Source organism: Apteryx rowi, unplaced genomic scaffold (genome assembly GCF_003343035.1).
Source record: "Apteryx rowi isolate R43461 unplaced genomic scaffold, aptRow1 scaffold_283, whole genome shotgun sequence".
NCBI classification, from domain to species: Eukaryota; Metazoa; Chordata; class Aves; order Apterygiformes; family Apterygidae; genus Apteryx; species Apteryx rowi.
This window is the reverse complement of record NW_020449230.1, coordinates 595,642-612,627: the sequence shown is the minus strand read 5'-3', so window position 1 is coordinate 612,627 and position 16,986 is coordinate 595,642. Positions and strand designations below refer to the sequence as shown.

At 49.4% G+C, this 16,986-nt stretch overlaps 1 long non-coding RNA gene across 2 annotated transcripts in view; it reads right to left on the bottom strand.

Annotated features, from left to right (window-relative positions):
- Positions 1-4,127: 4,127 nt before the first annotated feature.
- The window catches only part of LOC112967646, a 17,113-nt gene continuing 4,254 nt past the window's right edge, over positions 4,128-16,986 (bottom strand). Inside the window, exons 3-5 of one of the 2 annotated variants that reach the window (XR_003254036.1) lie at positions 13,534-13,647; positions 9,016-9,098; positions 4,128-7,540 (exon numbers count right to left, since the gene is read on the bottom strand). This is a non-coding gene — a long non-coding RNA (uncharacterized LOC112967646). The remainder of the gene's footprint in view (positions 7,541-9,015; positions 9,099-13,533; positions 13,648-16,986) is intronic. The other variant, XR_003254037.1, reaches the window with a different exon arrangement.

Sequence of the window (16,986 nt, the reverse complement as noted above, 5' to 3'; positions counted from 1 at the left end):
GGGGGCGTGGGGAGGCAGGGGGGTGAGGTACCACGGAGGGCCGTGGGGATACGGAGGGGTGTGGTACCGCGGGTGGTGGTGGGGAGGCAGGGGGATAGGGAGGACGTTTTGGCATGGTGTGATAGGAGGACCTTGGGGATACAGGGGAGATGGAGGATGCAAGGAGGAGTGGTGCCACGGCGTGTCAGTGGGGACGAGGTGGCAGGGGTGCTATGGGGATGCAGCAAGTTGCTAAGGGAATTTAGGGAGGTGGGGGGGGGGATGCAACTGCATGCGGGGCATGGCTAGGGCGATGCAGGTGGCATGGTGCCATGGGGAATGATCATGGGGATGCAGGGTGGCAGGACTGGCCACGGAGGTGCTGAGGGCATGATGCTGTGGGGATGCACAGGGGTAGGGCTGCAGGGTGGCGTGGTGCCTTGGGGCATTGCTGTGGGGGTGCGGGGATTTGGGGAGGGGCGAGCAGTGCTGCAGGAGATTGTGCTTTGGGGATGCAGGAGAATATGGGGGGGTGAGGGTGCGCAGGAGGTGGTGCTGTGGAGAGGATGGTGGCCCTGAGGGGAGCAGGGTACCATGGGGAGGGGTGGCTGAGCAAGGCGCACGGTGCATGGGAACCACAGGCACTGTCCCCATGGGTCCCATGGTATCTGTGGAAGCACAGGAGGTGATGTGGCTGCTGGAGGTCAGCAGGAGGGTGCAGGTGGTACCTGTGAGCAGCAGAGGAAGGGGGAGAAGGCACAGCAAAGGGGAGGTTGTGGAAGGGGGACACAGCCTCAAAGTAGGCCCGTCTGCTGGGGCAGTCAGGAGGGATCCAGGCAAAGACTTCACAATATTTTTTCAGTCAGTGTAAGATCCCTGCCAGATCCCAGCACGGGCTTACAGCATTGCTGCTGCTTGTGCTCAGCACCAGCTCTGGAGCTAGGAGCATGCTTTTCTGTCAAAGATTAGCAAAACTCCCCTGTCCTGCGTGGACATCTCTAGGGGACTTTTGGGGCTARCACTGGCTGAAGGCAGGGGCAAGAGTGCAGCAACTGAGCTCCTAGTCCTTGCTAGCTAAGTGCTACCAGCACATGTTCAGACCACCCCTGCAGCCAGGCACAGCTGCTGCTACTGCACCACAGCCGTCCCCTGGCTGGAGCCATCCCTCTCTGCTGTCCTGAGCAATGCACCAGTCCCRAGAGCGGAGCACGGAGAGGGTGACCATGCTTCTGGCTGCTCTGTTCCAGCCCGGAGGGCTTTGAACTCCCAGCCCTGCTGTGCACCCTCCCATCTCCTGTCCCAGCAGCCCCTCAGGCTGGAACATGTCACCAGGGTTTTGCAAATATACCCTTGCATTAGTACAGAACAGATACACAGAGCAATACATATATTAGAGAGCCATTCAAAGCTGTCACTACCGCTAGTGGGCAGGACAGGGGGGGGTCACCATAGGTGCTCAGCCCATGCTAGTGAAGCTATGTCCAAAAAAGCTCTACCTATCTCCCCCACACGCTCAAGTTTCTTCTAAAGTTCCCTGTGGTGGGACCCTCAGCCAAAGCACCCAGCAAACTCTCTCAGTAGCACTGGACTTACTGCACTGGCAGCAGTGGATGATGCTCCTGCCTGTGTGCCCCTTCTCCTGGGGATGCCAGCTCTGGGGAACGCGGGGTGGATGTTCCCCCAGCACAGAGTGCCGAGTGTCTGAGCTGTGCACAGGGAAGACCACTGCAACAGACCTGCCATTCTGTGCGTAGCCTGTGCAGTGCTCTTCGTGACACATTGGCTGTGTGCACAGATACTTTCCTGCAGAGTCCTTTTCCCCTAAAAGCGCTTTGTTCCTGCAGAGCAGATTAAACACTCGCTGGGTGCCGGACTTACGGGTGCACAGACATGTTACCCCAGGTCTGGCCAACCAGACTCAGGGCAACTGCAGGATACTCACAGAGGAGTTGGGACAGGGTGGGATTTGAAGCTACAGGATGAAGCTACAACCCCATTCAAGCTCAGGCAGGGCACCGTCCCAGGGAGATGCTTTCTCTGTGCTCCACGCTGGTATTTTATGGCAATGCAGCTTTCTGTCCATAAAGCAGCTGCTCCCATGGAGATGTGGGCCCACACCGCCAGATGCAGTGCAGCTCCCTGGAGCCGATCCCTTCCCCAGGATGAGTGCTCAGTCATCCCCCAATGGGATTCTTTTGACACTCAGCAGAGAGGACACATTGAATCACTTGGTTTGGGGAGGACAGAGTGGCTGTGTCTTCTTCCCCCACATTCCAGCAGCTTCAAGAGCAGCAAAAGCAGATCCTTTTCTCTTTCCCCTGCCTGGGCACCTGCTGGCAGCTCACCTTGCTGTGGCTGGCAGTGCAGGCAGTGAGGTCCTCTGAAATGGGGTACGTTCCAGACGCACAATGGCAAGCCACAGTACTGCAGGTGAAGAGGAGTAAGGGGACATCACCAGACACCCATAGCAGAGGGTAGAGATGCAGTCCCAGCACCTGCCTTGAGAACAGGCTGTCTCAGAGGAACATGGGTGCCTGCATCCATGATGCAGAGGGTGAGGAAATCCCAAGATGCTGCAGAGAGAGAAGTTGTGATGACAACCTAGTCTGGAGGCTGAGGCTAGAGACTGGTTTGCAGGGCTGGGAGACAACCGAGGCCAGAAGCAGAAGGGATCATAATGTGTTTAGACATCACACCCTGCTCCACTGCTCTAGTTCCCCTTGCATTTCCCAGGCACTGCAGGGTCTGCCCAACCTTAGGGAGCAGGCACAAGGGCAAGGCATGGCTGGCAAAGTGCATGGGCAGGACCCACATCACCAGCGCTCTGCCGGAGCCGTATGGCACCTCTCTCAGGTGTCCTCAGGGACTGTCACATGCTCCTTGGAAGTTCTGGGGCCGTTTGAGATCTGTCCCTACAGGACATGCCAAGGCCAGGATGGACCAACGCTGCTGCAAAATTCACACCTCCTGGAGGTCCGTACTGATTTTATCCAGCAAGCAGCTTCCAAAACCTCATGTGCAGCTAACAGAGCTCCTACCACATATTTTCCCCATCCTTTCTTTCATCTAGCCCTGAGGCTGTCAGGACAGGCTTCCCAAGGGAGAAGAGCACAGCTACTTGGATGGATGTGCCAAAGCAGAGCTTGGGCCAGAGGTTAGTTATGACCTTGTTATCAAACGGGAAGAGATGTCCATTGGTGGGACACAGGCTTTCACAGGTAGTGGGAGGCTCAGAGCAAAGATAAGCTGTAGTAGGGCTCTCCCTCCATTGCACTGAAAGGGGCTGCTTAGCCCGAGCTAGAAGATTCACAGATTATATTTGCTGTAAAATCTCAGCCTTGCAGAGTCTTGCTCCGGTAGCAGCCCGAGTCACTGCACACCCGAGAAGGCTGATGGTGTCTAAGAGAAAAACATAGAAAACTGTTGCCACGCACTGCCTATGTGTATCTATGGTTACAGGAGACCGTGTCAGAGCATGTAAGACATTACCAGGAAAATCAGACATGATGGTGTCGATAGAGAATGCAGGAGCTCATCCTCCGTCAGGGCAGCTTTGGATGCTCAGCACAGACCCACACAGCAACTGATGGGGATAAAAATAAACGCCAGCCATTTGGAGAAGAAACCATCCTACACACAGAGTGAGGTGGCCCTGGCAGGGAAACACAAGCACCACACGCCGCAGCAAATGTTTGGCATGTGTTCCTAGGGAAATTTAAGCATGTGCTGAAGAGCTTCTCCTGCCTGGGCAGCAATTGCGTAGTTACAGACCTCGCTGCAATTACAGCTCGTCAGAATGTTTTAATCTAGCATTGCATCCTTTCCAAAAGCAAACATTTTTTGTGAGAAAGAGTTCTTTCAAAATCATACGATATTTTGGTAAATTTTAATAAAGTTGTTTCATTAACTTTTTGCTGCTTTTTCATTCAAAAATTGTGGCATTTTCTGATGTTATTTTTTTTTCTCTTTTGAAATACATGTAAATCCTATCAAATAGTTCCATTAACCAATTAGAAGTATTGCCGAAGCAGAGTGAAAATGAATGAAAAATATTTTAGAAACAACTCATTTTAAAGCGTACCTGGAAAATATAAGATTTAGATCAAGGACAAAATAGAACCAATGGATTCATTTATTAATCTGTACTGATTTCTCAGAATTTTTTTTGAAAATCATCAATACAAAAACTGTACCAAAGCATGATGACTTTTAAGTCCAGGAAGATAAATGACTGTAGGGGTAATGCAGATGTGCTGGATCCAGCCTCTCTGTAGGTTCTACTGATCCCTTCCTGCCCTCACCTGTGCTCCATCAGCCTGGGATTTCCTTTTAAGTTTTTCCAAAGGTGTCCGCAAGCTTTTTGTGCCTTGTCGTTGGCAGATACCGGCTGCAGCATGTTCAGCCACACGCTCTAACTTACTTCAAACAAGGCACACCGTGTCAGGGTGCGTCTGGTTTCGGGCATCAGCCTCCAGACACTGTAGCATGCATGCGATTTTTGTAAGTGCTGAGCACTTTCCCTCTGAAAGCAAATTGCTGATGGCATCTGCAGCTGCTGCCCAGATCGTAAGTCAGAGCTGACAATTGTAGTGTAGCTATTATTTTAACGATGCTCCGTGTCTTGGTTGTGCTACTGGCTTTCTGCTGATGCCATGCTGGAGTCACAGCAGTGACTCCGCAGTTTGAGAGACTACCTGACTTAACATGTGCACCTTTAAAATCCCCTCCTGCACTGGGAACAGTCTACTTGCATTTTCAGAGCACAGCCAGGTGTAAATGAGATACAGCCCTACCTTAAGGTGTTTCCCTTCACTAATGCTTTATTTCAGAAAGATCCTTTCAAAGTAGTATTTCCCCTCCGTGCTTTTTGTCACAGGGAAGGTGTTTTTAAAGCATTTGCTTTAAAGCAGCTGCAGGTTTTTTGGAAATGTGGGGGCATAGTCATATTCAGAAGAATCCACAGGTCTTGGTAACTCATTCCTCCAGTGAGCTTGGATAAACTTACTGCTGTTCTCTGCAGTAGCACCAGGGAGAACTCACAGTTCACAGCTGATCTGATAAAGGAGACGAATCATTCCGGAGTCATTCACTGCAAAAATGAACCTTTCTCAGAGGCTTTGGCAGATGATATGAGCATCTTGAGAGATAGCGCAGAATGACTCTGTTCCCCAGACCTGTACCTTGCCCAGTCAGGCGTGTTCCTGAGATGAAATACACCTCGTTCAAAGAACTTTCACCACTAATGAACTTTTCTTAAACAAGGTTGATACATCAGTCTTGACACAGCACTTTTCTTGTAGCTGTAATTTGGCAATGAATGTTCTGTATGCAAAAGTCTGGAAAGAAACAACCCCGAGCCAGAAAGCCCCGGGGAGGACAATTTGATCTGGCAGTACAGGCTGCATCCTTAATATACACTATCTTGTGGAGGAATAGAGGACCAAAGTATGCCTTGGGAGCCACTGGTGGCATGTTCAAGAGCTATCACGATCATCGCATCTCATCAAAACCTAGCACCAAACTTGGAAATGTTTGAACAAAATCTTCGGTAAGAGTTTGGTCTGCAAATACACTGCCTGAATTCAGACACAACAGGACTGGTTAGAACAGCAGTGAAATACCCTAAGTGTTTGGAGATAACAAAAGGGGACACGCAGTATGGGAAAGTCTGGGACTGAAACCCATCCCATTTCCCCTCAGACTCTCAGGAACATCCCTGCATGTTCACAATATGACGGTGTTTAACACCAGAAGAGACGAGCAGATCATCTAGTCTGACCTCCCATTCAATGCAGGCCAGGTACCACATCACCGTTCAAGATATCTAATCCAGACCTAAAGATCTCTCTAAAAGGAGACACCCCCATTTCCCCAGGACTTTGTACCAGAATTTAGCCACCTTCACTATTAAAATTTGAACCTTAGTTGTAGACAATACAATAACAACTTGTATGAACTGCTCCTTTCCTCTTGAATCTGAGCTGAGCCTGAGCACAATTTTAAAATCTTAATGAATTCAAACCATAATGAATCCAGAATTGCTCCAGGCCAAAATGAGTCTGAATAACACGAAGGACAGCTGAGCTAAGACTGGAACCTGTTGGGTCAGCATTGGTCCCTACTGAAGCCAAACCAGAGACCAGCCAGAGTCCGTGCTCTACCATGTCTGAGGGAAGAACCGAATCCAAACAATGTGATTCAAGGTTAACTCCACCCAGTTCTTACTCTGAGCAGCATCAGTTTCTGAATTATAGCCATGATTTGATGTTAATTCATGGATAAGTGGGTTAACACATTGCCAGCCACTCCTGAGTCTAGGCTGCCCACTAGGCTTCAGTGGGGAAGGGATGCAGGAGGTCTGGGATAAGGTTGATCTAGTTGCTTCTGCAACTGCCCACTGAGAGCAGCAGAGGATGGAATCATTAGGAGAGTCTATACGCAGGGGAGATGAGAGTAAGCAGGAGGCCTCTCAGTTTCCTGGGCAGCGAACCCCAGCAGATAGCCAGGACAGCTGGCACAAGGCCTTCAGTTGGACCCGGCACTGCCCAAGGGCAGCCAGTCCTCCACAATTTGCCCTGGCTCTTGTTCTGCAGAGCCAGTGCCAAGAGTGGAGCGCTCACTGAGGGACAGGCAGCAATCATATGTCTATACACCCACCTTGGCACATTGTGCCTCATAGAGTGCCCATTGCTTTCCAGGAAGGAGACACTTTCTCACCAGACCCTCCCTGTAGGCACAAAGCAGCTTCTGGCCAGAGCAGCCTTGGGCCCTCTGGCCCCATCTCTGTTCTCAAAGGGCTCCAAATAATCCAAGTAGCAGAGAGATCCATGACAAAGCCAGTACACGCAATGGCCCACTTGTAAAAGATCAGGCCCCTGGGCCCTGCTCATCAGCCTATCCCCAGTGGCCACAGCAATGGACAGTGGCCAAGAGCCTTTCCAGGGCTTTCCAGGCAGACAGTGGACAAGGGATGACAGAGATTTGGGTGTGCATTTTACTCCAGGACACGCACCTCTCAGAGCACACAGCTGGAGGCCAGAGCACTGATCCTCACAGCCAGCACCTGCTATCCAGCTTCACAGCACTTGCAAGACCTTGCACTGTCCTGCCCAGTTCTTCCCAGTGCCCACAGCTGCCTCAGATGGCTTTGGGGCCAGGATGCCCTGGGCCTTCTTTTCTGCTTCTCCTATCAACCATGGGACTTGGTGCCAGATGCCACCGTAGATAAATCATAACCACACCAACTTCTTCACAGCTGCTCACAGCTGACTTTACAGAGATGCCTTGTGCTGCAAACCGTAGAGGCAGCATGCCTGGAGCAGGCAGCCCAAAAGGGCAGGGCAGGGCAGGCTCTGCTTCAGCCAGGCCCCAGAGCTGGTTTGCTCTCCAGCTTAGGTCGCCCCAGAGTGGGCTATCAGCTCTGAAGAGTTCATGTTCAGTTCAGGGGTCGTCCTCATCTCCTGGGATCTGTCTGCTCCGATCTGGCCTTTCCCGGAGCACTTAGGATGCTAAGGAAGGATTGAGGAGGCTGTTCCTTCCCTGTTGAGGAGGAGACAAGGGACTAAAACAGCAAGATGAGCAGTCAGTACCTGGACATGACACCAGCTGCCCAGCCTTATAACAGCTCCTAGAAACAGAGGGTGCGTGGGGAGCCCAGGCAGGTCCCCATTAAGCAGTGAGGAGCTTGTGTCCTGCTATAGCCAACCCACCTCAGGTCATGCCAGGACCCTAACAGCTGGTGCATTCCTGCACCATGGAGAGGCTGGGTGAGGGAGGAAGGACCATGCCCTTGTCCCTGTGCCATATACTGATGACCCAGGCCAGGTGGAACCCGTGCGGGACCCTGCTGCAGGAGGCAGGCCCTGCCCAGACCATGCCTGTGTGGGATGGACCTGCCTCCTCCCGAGATCCCCCGTGAGAGATACAAATTGCTTTTCCCCAACTAGGACTATTGATTGTGGTCAGGCCAGTGGCTTGGAGCTCACTAATGAATTGTGATTGGAAAGAAGCTCCACTTTGACACGTTTTATTTTATTTATGTCAGGATTTGCCATGCATTAAGGCAGGGGCTCATTAAATTAACAAGGCAGACAGTTTCTGCCAAGGTGGTCTGAGCTAATGGTGCTGGACAGACTTCAGCCAAGAACTGGCAGCAGCTGGGATAGGCGAGAGGTGACCTGCAGAGAGCTCTGGGGTCCCCCTCTCCTCAGCTCCTACCAAATAGCAGGAGGCTCCAAGACAGGCAGGAAGCTTCACCTGGCATGGCCAATGCCTCCCTCAGCCCTAAACCCTGTGGTTGCCTCATTATACTTACAACCCTCTCTCAGTCCCAACTCCCTTCCCCCAGGGATTTCAGCCTCCCAAGGCAGCCCCTTCTTGCTGTAAGGGTGAACGCATGGGATGGCACCAGGCTGGGCTGGTTGTGCTCTGACCAAGCCCTATGCTATGCCCAGCTCAACGCGGAGCTCTCTATCTGTTTTGCCTCTCCTTCACATCCCACTCTGCTGGCAGCCACAGTGCCCTCTGGCCTCCAGACAGTCTCTGGGCCAAGACAGGACTGGAATTTATAATACTGTGAAAGGCGAACAGAACATAGAAAAAAAATCTCTCTCCATCCAGCCTGCTGCCTCCCTGCATTGACCTGGTCTGCTACTGTTTTCACTCGCACTTTCCAGCCCAGCCTTTGCTTTCCACAGAAACCATCAGCACCCCATTCCCTGCATCTGTTCTTTTCTCCAACTCTTTCCCCAGCTTCCTGATGTGTTTCTGGAGCGTAACCCACTTCCTCTTCCCAGATTCCCCTGGTTTGCCTTCAAGATGTTTTTGGTAGGAAGTCAAAGACCTCCTGCTTGACTAGACAGGGAAGTCATGTCATGCAGTGATATTATATGCAGAACAGAGATGACAGAGCAGTGTATGTACTAGATAGCTCTCAAAGTGATAATTGGAAGCATGCTCCCACACTGTGGACCAGTCTGCACTATTATTATATATGCATATATAGTACATTTAACACCTTGTATGTTAAATGCTCACCTTACTTCTAAGTGCCAGCACCATCTTGACATTAACCACAAACTCAAAAGAGACCATCAGCCATGGACAAAAACAGGCAGCATCTGAAACGAACACAACCACATGGAGATTCAATCTGAAACTTGGCCATAACTCAAACTATCYAAGAACACAGCTGATAAAATTCTTGTTTGAATGCTTTCTATTTATCTCTGGGTGAAAACAAGTACAGTGAAGGACAACATGGAGTGTCACAAGAAAGAGTTTCTTTCAAGATTAATTAATTAATATGCAGTTAATAACAAAATCAATCAAAGCCCTAAATTAGGGCATTAAATGGGGTTAGTAGGAGATTAGGTGATGAACAACAAGCTAGTTATTGATGTAGGCTACAGAAAGTAAGAACATCACACTCCTGTAAAACTGTATTTCAACAAGAAGCCAGAAAAAAAGGGGAAAAATTGGCGATTCTCATAATGGACCTGAGATTTGAGTAAAATACTTGTTTTTGGATGACTTATGGAATCCCACCCTCAGGGCAACATTGTAATGCAGATCAGAGATCTCCAAAGTGAAAAAGAAAAAGATGCTAGAAATTGCAGATTTATACATAGAAAGAAAAATGCTGCTGTGTAAAGATGAGAAAGACAGGTTTTGGTGTGGGAAGGAGTACAACGTAGTGACTCAGAGTTACAAAAGCAGAACCTAGAGGAGAACCCGAAGCAATGCTATAAAGGCAAGTGGAAAGACACTGCAGGAGCTGAACTGTGCATCAAGTGGGGAGGCAAACTTGGATCTAAGCCGTGTCTTCTCTTTTACCAGACGARGTTGATCTGCAATGAGCATGTATAAAGCATATACTTTGGGCTGATATTGTGAACAGATGGTACATATAAAGAAATACATCTGAGGAGAATGTAATGTACCTGCAGAACATATTCTGCAGAGAGGAGTAGCAGCAGCAGGACCTCACAAGATGTATTGGTTGGAATTTGTGGAGAGATGACTATGTTCAGGGACAATTATATTGAATAAAAATGGCCTAATTCTTAGAAATTAGACTAATTATTCTGGTTGGGCCCAGTGCTCAAATGAATGGGCTTTCTGAAGTTWATCTGTGAAAACTAGAAAGAAAGAAAATATAGTTGCATGGAACTCTCCCAGCTAAACCTTAAATCATACCCTGGGAATCCAGGTGATTGTGAATTAGATGGGAAGGTAAAATAAAATCTTGAACTGCTTTGGTTTCAGGAAATAAAACAGCTATTCTGAGGCTGAAAACACTCAGTCTACATGAAACAGCCAATACAGAAAAAGGAAAGTGATGGCAAGGAGCAAAACCAACATCACTCATAYGCACRGGATGTTAASARCAGCAAGAAGGGCTTCTTCAAATACATCAGTAACAAAAGGAAGACTAGGGAAAATGTGGACCCGCTAATGAATGGGGCAGGGCCCTGGTGACAGAGGATACAGAGAAGGCAGAGATACTGAATGCCTTCTTTGCTTCAGTCTTTACTGCTAAGACCAGCCCTCAGGAATCCCAGACTCTGGAGACCAGGGAGAAAGTCTGGAGAAAAGAAGACTTTCCCTCAGTGGAGGAGGATTGGGTTAGAAATCATTTAGGCAAATTTGACATCCACAAGTCCATGAGCCCTGATGGGATGCASCCACGAGTGCTGAGAGAGCTGGCAGATGTCATTGCCAGGCCACTTYCAATCATCTTTGAAAGGTCATGGAGATCAGGAGGACTGGAAGAAAGCAAATGTCACTCCAATCTTCAAAAAGGGCAAGAAGGAGGACCCAGGGAACTACAGGCCAGACAGCCTCACCTCCATCCCTGGAGAGGTGATGGAACAGCTCATCCTGGATGCCACCTCTAATCATGTGAAGGATAAGAAGGTGATCAGGAAGTCAGCATGGATTCACAAAGGGGAAATCATGTTTAACCAACCTGATAGCCTTCTGTGATGGGATGACTGGCTGGGCAGATGAGGGGAGAGCAGTGGATGTTGTCTCCCTTGACTTCAGTAAGGCTTTTGACACTATCTCCCAAAACAGTCTCATTACAAGCTGATGAAGTAAGGGCAACAAATGAACAAATAAAATTATGCACTATTTCAGGACTATTGTAATCACATCCCAGATATTGTCTTTCTAGAAAAGGCAACTGCTAAATGGGATCTGACATATAAAYTGGCATCTGCTCACTTGGATGTCTGCTGGGGAACCATTACTTTGTTAAAAGTATCAATATTTGGCTAAAGATTACTATATTAAACACATGAATTCATGTTCAGTATCCACAATCCAAACATTGCGCGAATTGTCGTCAAAGCCATGAAAAAGACAGGCTAAAAAAACTGAAGAATCTAGTTTACAGCCCTTTCTAATTGCACAAAATTATGGAGTGAGCACATTAGAAATGGAGGCTCTTGCCTTCTGAAATGTTGTTTAATAGAAGTTTAAAACCAGTTAACCTGCCTGTACCATAGTATACTGCCTGATGTGTCGGGGGAGAAGAGACTGAAATGGAAATGCATTGTAAAAATCAGAAATAGCCACAGACAAGCCACTGGATCAAAATAAGCAATGGGAAGAGAAGAAAAATTCAGGGACCAAAAAACTGCTTCAAAGATCTCCATGACAAAGGAACCAGCCCTGACCTGATAAGAACATTTGATGTATCTACTGTCTAACCATTATTTGCATTTCCTTGGAAAAGGGTGGTGAGAGGACACCTGGCCACAAAACCATGTACTGCAATGGGATTCYCAGCATTGATGCACGGCAGCTCAACACTTCTGAACCTCTTCGCAAAGCAGAGCTGGGAGAGCAGAAGCCAGCAGCCAGCTGAACTCCCTGGGAAGCCGTGGTGGCCCAGGAGTGCACATGAACCCAAGCGGAGAGCAGTCAAGCTGTGAGGAGCCCTGTTTGTAGCCTTGCAGTGCAAAAGGCGGGCACTTGCTGTCCAAAGCTGTTCTGCAATACCAGGCTGGGACAGCAGTGGCTCTCAGACCTGCYCGTCCTCAGCGCATTAACGTACAGAGTCTCCCTGTGAACAGCGCTGTTGGGGAGGCTGGAGATTGCTTTGCACACTGCTTGTGCAGGGGAAATGGTTTCATGGGTGGCRAGAGAGCACCCCCTTGGGCTGTGCCCCTCAGGGTCTCCGGCCTGGGCTTGGAGGCCATCCAGCACCCCTGCCCTGCTCTGGAGCAAAGGGTAGTTCAGAGCCAGCCTGACCATCCTGTTCTCACTCAGAGCGGAGGCTGCTCGGCAGGCAGCTGGAAAGGGACATCTGGAAACACAGTATCATCCATCACTGAAATATCTTCCTGCAGCAGAGAAACACCCTGGCTGAACGGCCTCATTAACATGTAAATGAGCTGCTCCTAAGCACAGCTGGGGCTTCCCCCCTCCAGCAGGTCACAACCACTCATTTACTTGTAACTACCACAGCAATCCAAGGCGCTTGGTCTCCTATTCCTTACTCCATCCTGAGCCACCCTTTGAGCTGGAACTTTCACAGACTTCAGAGGCTGCAGCAGCACTAAGCGTAGTGTGGGCTGACCACAGAGCATGGTGTGGACGGACTGCAGATAGTGGTATGAGATGACCTGCCTTCAGTTTCTACTCATATATCTGGCACACCTTGAGAGCTTTCTAGCACTTCCCATGGACCACCTCACCCCTACTGCTGTCACTACTGTGAGGGGGAGACCAAGGCATCCAGGGTGACATGGTGGCCATCCTGAAAGCCATGGCAAGACTGTAGAGGGAAGTCAAGAACCCCAGCTCATAGTCTCCAGCCATGACCACAAAACCAGAGTACAAACAGTCGGGCCCTCTGGAGCAGTGGCTGGGGAGGGGGAAGAGGAGAAGAGGGAGAAGTTGTTGGGATTTGTGGGTAGGAAACATGCTGCAGGCTCAGCTTGGCAGCCCTGTGGAGCCAAGGAGACCTGCAGCTTGGGCACAGTGAGCATCTTGGGAGGCAGGGATGCAGCTCCAGTGGGCTCTGTTCATGGGCTTCCCCACCGCAGCAATGCATGGGGCTGTGGCCTGGTGCTCTCAGCACGGTGCTAGGTTCCCTGATGCCTGGCATTGCTGGGCTAGCTGAGAATGGAGCCTGGGATGCTGGACATCCTGGGTCATTCCCTGCCATTTGCCCCTCACCTTCCTCAACAGAACAGGGGTCTGTACAAGCACAGGAGAAACACAACTGCTCATGAGGATGATCTGATGCAGATCCAGTCTCTCCTGCTGCCAAGAAAACCAAGAGCCATAAGCCTAAGGACACCATGGCTCAAGAAGATGCCTAAGAGTAAGAGCAAAGAAATCTGTCTACTTCTCCCCCTCCTGCTCTTTCAGTCCCTGACAGGTCCTGCCATGTCCCCCAGAGCACCCACCTGATGGGATACTTCACCTCCAATGTTCATCCTTGTGGAGTCACCAGGCAGCACCATAACCAGGAGGAATGGAGCCCCCCTCCCCATCCCTTGCCTGTCCATCCCCCATTTCCCTTTCAGGGAGTGGGTATACCTTCGTAAGTAAATGCCTTGGGGTCCTTGGCTGGGAGGTGCCTGAGGATAGGGAGTTGTAGTAGGAGCGATCTGTTCTTGCAGACTGGAGCCAGGTTTGATAAGAACTTCTTCCCTAGTTGAGAAACCCATCTTATCAGTCAAGGCTGCAGTTTATTCTACAATAAGCCCCCTTACAGTCCACCTCCGTGCCTCAAAATGACAAAAGAAAACTCCATGCAATTCAGTTTCCCTAAATAAAAGGATATAAAACTGTACAACCTGCCCAAGCTCCTCCTGGAGCTGTTCCTTCAAGGACAGTTGTCTTAGAAATACACACAAGCCCATGTCTAATTTTAACCTCTTCATTCCTTGTGTCTGGAGTAAAGTATGCTCCTATATAGACATGAAAAGGCTGAATTTTTTGTGAAGAGCCCTGGCAAGAACATAAAGTGAAGGGAGAGAGAGTTACTGTGCATTTGAACTGTCAGATTTAGGCAGCAGTCAGATCCAGGCAGCTGTGGGTGGGTGTCACAGTGTGACTGTGAACTCGTCTCATCCAGCATAAGCCAGCAGGACAGGAGCAATCAGATCCTATCAGAAAAGTTGTCTGTATCCCCTCCACAGGGGAGAGGCAGCCAGGCCCAGGAGGAGGGAGGGGAGCTGTCTGTTGCCACTGATCCCACATATACCCAACATGCTGCAGGGAAACACAGTTCTTCTAGATAGGGCGATGTAACTCATTCCCTGCCCTTASTCAGGGAAAGGAGACACTAACTGGCTGGGGGAAGAGAGGGAGCCCACACTGTCCTCCCACGCAGCCCAGCCTCAATGATCAGAGGAGCCTTCAGCCCCTGCACGGGAAGATTGCAGTGGCTCTGTCTGTCCAGCTCTGCTGGTCCATAGCTCACCTTCACCATTGCAAGATCCTTCCTAGCACCACAGTTATCTGATAGTCCAGGAATGAGAGGGAACGTCCCTCTCATTGCAGAGAGACATCACCGGCACCTAAGCCGCTGGCTGCTATGCTTCCAGGGCCCCCTCACCACTGGCTCCCCATCCCTCATCCCCCTGTTCCCTTCACTCCTCCTGCTAGAGCAGAACATCAGCACATTTGCTCTAAGTGTGTCTGCTTTGGTCTTTAAGAAAGCTGAATTTAGTCAAATTGGTGCTAACATTTCCAAACAACATTGAATAAAAACCRTGCAACTTCTCTCCCTCTGTTTCATCTGCAAAACAGATTTTTTTGTGGCATTCTGAATATCTGTGTAGGCATACACACACACACAAAACGTGGGCTGAAGATGTTTCAAAAACCATGTCTGACTGTAAGAACTCAAGACACGCTAGTCACTGGTACAACGATTTTGCAAGATTATGTTATTTTTAAATATACAGTGACTGGCGCAACAGATGTCTTGCACCTTAGCTCAATATACTATTAATTATATACTATTAATTATTATATCATGAATATCATTATGATATATATGAATGCCATATATGGTATACATGATTATCATTATAGTATCCTTATTATTAATAATATAATAGYGATAAGAATAATAAAGGATTTCAGGAGCATTTGTAAATTTGAAACATCAAAAAGTTTTCATGAGGGGTAGGATTAGGAGTATGTTCCTCTAATTATTCATCCTGCAGGAATAAGGCAGTGGCCAGCACCTCTGTAGAGCTGACAGTGCATGTGTATATGCATCTGGGTTAGAGCGTGGCACCTGTTTGCAGAGTCCCTAAGCTATCAAGTCCATGGGAAAGTCTCTGCCCTGCCTGTGAAGCCATCCCAAGGAGGACGAGACCTGAGGCTGGGGGAGTTAGGACACCCCCACACCAGCCCAAACTGTCCCACATCAGGGCCTGAAGCCATTTGYCACCCTTGCTTGTGGTACAGGAGTCTCAGTTTATCAGAAAACTGGGGCTACACCATGGAGGGAGTCTTTGGGCCCTGGGAGCACCCCCCACACTCCTGGGGCCATAAGAGGAAAACTGAAGCACTAGGACAGGAACGCTACTGCTGCTGGAGGGAGGCTGTGCCTCAAGCTATGCTGCAAAGCAGCAAACTCAGGAAGAGAGTTCACTTTTATTTATAAAAACAGGCCATGTTATTAATAACACGTAATGACTATATTGCTATATGAGGCACTGTAAATATACACATCGCATTACAGAGCAAGGCAAATTTCCTGCTGCAAATTGCTTGCAATTTGCAATTGACTGTGTCTATAATCATAGTGACTGCATGATTCTAGCTTTCAGCACTGGGAGTCTGGCAGGATAATGAGTAGCTCTGCTAATTGAAGCTCTGTTAACTAGAGTTTCTTGCAGGGGAGAACTGCCCTCCAAGCCAACTCTTCCTCCTCAGTGACAAGAGAGCTGATCTTTCACCGATCAGCCCCATTCTGGCCCGAGGCCACAAAAACTTTTGCCTCGGGCCTTTTTGTGGACATATTGTATTTGTTTCCTATGCCTCGCATCCCAGTTCATGCACAATCCAGATTCCCCTGGCTCATTAAAGAATGGCATTGCTTTGGGCTGGGCCTCATCTACCTTCCACTGCTCCATYGCAGCAGATTTTTAGAGAAAACTCTGTTCGCACAAGCACATCACAGAAACCCTCCATGTCCTGGCCATGCTCCATGCATTGGGTGTCTGACTGCGATAGGCAYCCAGCAGCTGCTGCTGGTCAGACAGAAAGCCAGCCGAAAGCTCACTGAAGATCTTGTACTGCTCAAAGAGCCATTAGAGATGGATGTGGTCACACCGTCATAAGCTTGAGATGGAGGATGGATTTTCAAAGGCCTCAGACTACATAAGGGTGCAGGTGGCTGGTGGGGAGATTCTCTACTTGCATCACTGGGCAACTGAACAAGCAAACTGGCCCATAACCCAAAGTGCCTCCTCTTTGGTGCTGTAGGGCCATGCCACATCTAACATTTGCACTCTACTAATGCTACCCAAGAACATACAACACCCAGGCGCCTGTATGACAGCCCCTGGTTCCTTCCTGCAAAGGACCAGCACCAAGAAGTAAGAGCTTGTGGCTTTTCTGCATGTCTCATCCTGATCTGTCAGCAGTAGTCCCCAAACTAACCACAGGTCAGAAAGTAATACAGAAAAAGCTTCCAAATGCCGTAGCGTGTCACATGGGTGAAGCCAGGGCAGAACTAGAGCCTGAGCTGGGGTGTACATGCAGGGAAACCCCTCTGGTGCACTGCACCAGGTGACAGCAGAAGCTTTGGCTAGGCAGGAGATGCCAGAGGGACCTGTACTGGGAGGGATGTGCCACGTGATGCAGACAGTAAACTAGGTCCTGAGAACTTTCAGGGAGGGAAGAGCTCAACAATCACAGAGGACAACAGCAAGACAGGAATAAATACAAGGAAGTGGGGGAGAGAGAGTGGAGAGAGGGAGAGAGAGAGAGTGGAGAGAGGGAGAGAGAGAGAGTGGAGAGAGGGAG